This window comes from Myotis nattereri (assembly GCF_964212035.1).
Source record: "Myotis nattereri genome assembly, chromosome: 1".
Taxonomy (NCBI): domain Eukaryota; kingdom Metazoa; phylum Chordata; class Mammalia; order Chiroptera; family Vespertilionidae; genus Myotis; species Myotis nattereri.
Window position 1 is genome coordinate 86,527,355 of NC_138075.1, and position 5,194 is coordinate 86,532,548.

The window sequence follows — 5,194 nt, forward strand, 5'->3', positions numbered from 1 at the left end:
TTCGACGAAGCCATTTGGGCGGCTCACACGGTTCTGCTGGCTTCCCAGGGGCCATTGTAGCCTCGCAGGGGCCATTGTAGCCTCACAGGGGCCGTCGCAGCCTCACGCAGCCTCACAGGGGGCGTCGGAGCCTCACAGGGGGCGTCGCAGCCTCACACAGCCTCACAGGGGCCGTTGCAGCCTCACACAGCCTCACAGGGGGCGTCGGAGCCTCACAGGGGGCGTCGCAGCCTCACAGGGGGCGTCGCAGCCTCACACAGCCTCACAGGGGGCGTCGGAGCCTCACAGGGGGTGTCGCAGCCTCACACAGCCTCACAGGGGGCGTCGGAGCCTCACAGGGGCCGTCGCAGCCTCACACAGCCTCACAGGGGGCGTCGGAGCCTCGCAGGGGGTGTCGCAGTCTCGCAGTGGCCATCGGAGCCTCACACAGCCTCACAGGGGGCGTCGGAGCCTCACAGGGGCCGTCGCAGCCTCACACAGCCTCACAGGGGGCATCGGAGCCTCACAGGGGCCGTCGCAGCCTCACACAGCCTCACAGGGGGCGTCGGAGCCTCGCAGGGGGCGTCGGAGCCTCACACAGCCTCACAGAGGGCATCAGAGCCTCACAGGGGGCGTCGGAGCCTCACACAGCCTCACAGGGGGCGTCGGAGCCTCACAGGGGGCGTCGGAGCCTCGCAGGGGGCGTCGCAGCCTCACACAGCCTCACAGGGGGCGTCGGAGCCTCACAGGGGGCGTCGGAGCCTCACAGGGGGTGTTGCAGCCTCACACAGCCTCACAGGGGGTGTCGGAGCCTCACAGGGGCCGTCGCAGCCTCACACAGCCTCACAGGGGCCGTCGGAGCCTCACAGGGGGCGTCGGAGCCTCACACAGCCTCACAGGGGGCATCGGAGCCTCACGGGGTGTTGGAGCCTCACACAGCCTCACAGGGGGCTTCGGAGCCTCACAGGGGGCGTCGGAGCCTCGCAGGGGGCGTCGCAGCCTCACACAGCCTCACAGGGGGTGTCGGAGCCTCACAGGGGGCGTCGCAGCCTCACAGGGGGCGTCGGAGCCTCACAGGGGGTGTTGCAGCCTCACACAGCCTCACAGGGGGTGTCGGAGCCTCACAGGGGCCGTCGCAGCCTCACACAGCCTCACAGGGGGCGTCGGAGCCTCACAGGGGGCGTCGGAGCCTTGCAGGGGGCGTTGCAGTCTCGCAGTGGCCGTCGCAGCCTCACGCAGCCTCACGCAGCCTCACAGGGGGCACCGCATCCCACGTTGGCAGTGAAGGTGTGAGACAGAAGCTCCTCTCGCTGTCTCCTGCTGCTCCCTTGCATATCGCTGATGCTGCAACTTTCTGAGAGCAGTCTGCAGGTGCTGGACATCATACTTTAAGTGGTCAACATGAAGTTTGGCATTCTGTCTTTTGTTGGGAGGTTCCTTGCTGGACAAAATCTCCAGGCGTTCTAGCTGGCTGACTATCTGGTATGCTTGCTTGGATTTCATTTTCTACTAAGTGCACAGACTGCTTGTCTGCCGTCTCCCGGCGTCCCATGTGAGACTGGATCTGGTGGATCTGCTTGTGCGTTTGCTGGTACAGCGGTTCCATGTCGCCGGCCCAGCCGGGTCCGGCTCCGGCTTCCTCCAAACCTGAGTCTGCTTCTTGAGTGTGTCCCTTATGGATGCGATGAGTTGAAATCAGCAATTTGTTGGGTTAGGCTGCAAAAGTGCAGGTGGTTCCTTTTGTGCCACTGGCACAGGTTGGGTGGGGATGTAAATTGAGTAGGGCAGGGTCTCAGAGAATCACCAGGGTGGAGCAAACAGCAATGGTTGTTGTCAGTGTCTCCGCGACTCCGCGCCCCTGCAGCAATAATGATCCCTGCGAGCAGCTCCGTGAGAAAGCCACCCTCACGCTCTGACCCGCTGCAAAACAGTCCAGCCTCTCCCCATAGGAGTCTGAGACCTCAGAATCCCGCCCCAAACAGACTCAGTGGGTTTGAGAGCTTGTATCCCCTTCCTATTGAAAAAAACCGTGCATCCAGTTGCAGCCTGCCTGGCACGTGCCTCCGTACCTCTGTTCTTGGCGCCTCAGCACCTCCTACTCAGTCTCAATGTGCTTCTTTCTTTCCTTCCAGTTGTAGAACTTCCACGGGGCCATCTTTCCCGTGGTTCTGGATGATAGCTGCTTTGTCTTATAGTTGGTAGTTTTAATGTTGTTGGAGGCAGCACGCACAGGTCTATACCGTATGCCACCATCTTGGTTCCCCCAAATCTTAGTTATTGTAAATTGTGCTGCTATGAACATAGGGGTGCATATATTCTTTCTAATTGGTGTTTTTGATTTGTTGGGATATATTCCTAGAAGTGGGATCACTGCGTCAAATGGGACTTCCATTTTTAATTTTTTTGAGGAAACTCCATATGGTTTTCCACAGTGTTTGCACCAGTCTGTATTCCCACCAGCAATGCAAGAGAGTTCCTTTTTCTCCGCATTCTTACAGCACTTGTCTTTTGTTTATTCGATGATGATAGCCCTTCTGACAGGTGTGAGATGGTACCTCATTGTCGTTTTGATTTGCACCTCTCAGATGATTAGTGACTTTGAGCATGTTTTCATGTCTCTTGGCTTTCTGTATGTCCTCTTTTGAAAAGTGTCTACGTAGGACCTTTGCCCATTTTTTGATTGGATTGTTTATCTTCCTTTTGTTAAATTGTATGAGTTCCCTGTAAATTTTGGAGATTAAACCCTTATCGGGGATAACATTGGCAAATACGTTCTCCCATGCAGTGGGCTTTCTTGTTGTTTTGTTGATGGTTTCTTTTGCTGTGCAGAAGCTTTATATTTTGATGTAGTCCCATTTGTTTATTTTCTCCTTAGTTTCCTTTGTCCTAGGAGACATATCAGTAAACATGTTGCTACGAAATATATCTGATATTTTGCTGCCTATGGATTCTTCTAAGATTTTCATGGTTTCCCATCTTATGTTTAAGTCTTTTATCCATTTTGAGTTTATTTTTATGTATGGTGTAAATTGGTGGTCTAGTTTCATTTTTTTGCATGTATCTGTCCAATTTTCCAAACACCATTTGTTGAAGAGACTGTCTTGACTTCTTGATATGCTCTTGCCTCCTTTGTGAAATATTAATTGAGAGTAGGGCTTGGGTTGATTTCTGGGTTCTCTGTTCTGTTCCATTGGTCTATATGTCTGTTGTCATATAGCTTGATATCTGGTATTGGGACTCCCCCCCCCCAACTTTGTTCTTCTTTCTCAGGATTGCTGTGGCTATTTGGGTTCTTTTTTTATTCTATATTATATTTAGAGAGTTTGTTCTAGGTCTGTGAAATATGCCATTGGTATTTTAATGGGGATTGTGTTGATTCTATAGATTGCCTTGGGTAGTATGGGCATTTTAATAATGTTGATTCTACCAATCCATGAACACGATATATTCTTTCACTTGTTTATATCTTCCTCTATCTCTTTTTTCAACGTCCTGTAGTTCTCCAAGAACAGATCTTTTATCTCCTTAGTTAAGTTTATTCCTAGGTATCTTAATTTTTTTTTGTTCCAATGGTAAATGGGATTTTTTTTAGTTTCTCTTTCTGTGAGTTCATTATCTATCTGTATATAAAAGGCTAATATGCAAAGTGTCCCCTTGGGAGTTTGATCAGCAGATCAGGAATTCAATCGCTCACTATGATGTGTGCTGACCACCAGGGGGCGGTGTGGAATGAAGGAAGGCTCTGGTTGGCAGTCTGAAGGCCCCAATTGGCCCTGATCACTGGCCAGGCCTAGGGACCTTACTCGTGCACCAATTTCATGCACCGGGCCTCTAGTTGGTGTATAAAAATGCCATAGATTTCTGGGTATTGATTTTGTATCCTGCTACTCTGCCAAATTCATTTATTAAATCTAGTAGTTTTTTGATGGAGCCTTTAGGGTTTTCTATGTGCAATATCATGTCATCTGCAAATAATGAGTTTTACTTCTTCTTTTCCAATTTGGATGCCTTTTATTCTTCTTGTCTGATCGCTATGGCTAACACTTCCAGTACTATGTTGAACAGGAGTGGTGAAAGTGGGCATCACTGTCTTGTTCCCATTCTTAGGGGAAATGGTTTTAGTATTTGCCAATTGAGTATTGTTGTTGCTTTAGGTTTGTAATATATGGCTTTTATTATGTTGATGTATGATCCTTCTGTTCCTACTTTGCTGAGAGTTTTTATCAAAAAATGGTGCTGGATTTTGTTGAATGCTTTTTCTACATCTAGTGATATGATCATGTGGTTTATCTTTTAATTTGTTTATGTGATGCATTACATTTTTTGCTTTGTGAAAATTGTACCAGCCTTACAACCCTGGAATAAATCCCACTTGGCCATGGTGTTTTATCTTTTTAATATATTGCCGGGTCCGATTTGCTGATATTTTATTGAGGATTTTAGCATCTGTGTTCATCAGGGATATTAGCCTGTAATTCTCATTCTTTGTAGTGTCTTTATCTGGTTTTGGGGTTAGGGTAATGCTGGCTTCATATAAGGAACTTGGAAGTGTTCCTTCATCTTGAATTTTTTTGAGTAGTCGGAGGAGAGTAGGGTTTAGTTCTTCTTTAAATGTTTGGTAAAAATCCCTTTGAAGCCGTCCGGACCAGGGCTTTTGTTTGCTGGAAGTTTTTTTGATGACTACTTCAGTTTCATCAGTAGTTATTGGCCTATTCAGGTTTTCTGATTCTTCCTGATTGAGTTTTAGAAGATTGTATTTTTCTAGGAATATGTTCATTTCATCTAGGTTGTCCAGTTTGTTGGAATATAGTTGTTCGTAGTATTTTTTTTTTACAATCCTTTGTATTTCTGTGGGGTCGGTTGTTACTTCACTTCATTTCTGATTTTGTTAACTTGGGTCCTCTCTCTTTGCTTCTTGGTGAGCCTGGTTAGAGGTTCATCAATCTTGTTTATCCTTTGAAAGAACCAGCTCTTGGTTTTGTTGATCTTTTGTATTGTTTTTTTTTTAAAAATTTATTTATCTCTATGTCATTTATTTCCACTCTGATCTTTATTATTTTCTTCCTTCTACTTACTCTGGGCTTTTCTTGTTGCCCTCTTTCTAGTTCGTTAAGTTGTATGGTTAGATAACTTATTACCAGTTTTCCTTGTTTTTTTAAGGTAGGCCTGTAGTGCTATGAACTTCCCTCTTAAGACTGCTTTCACTGTGTCCTAT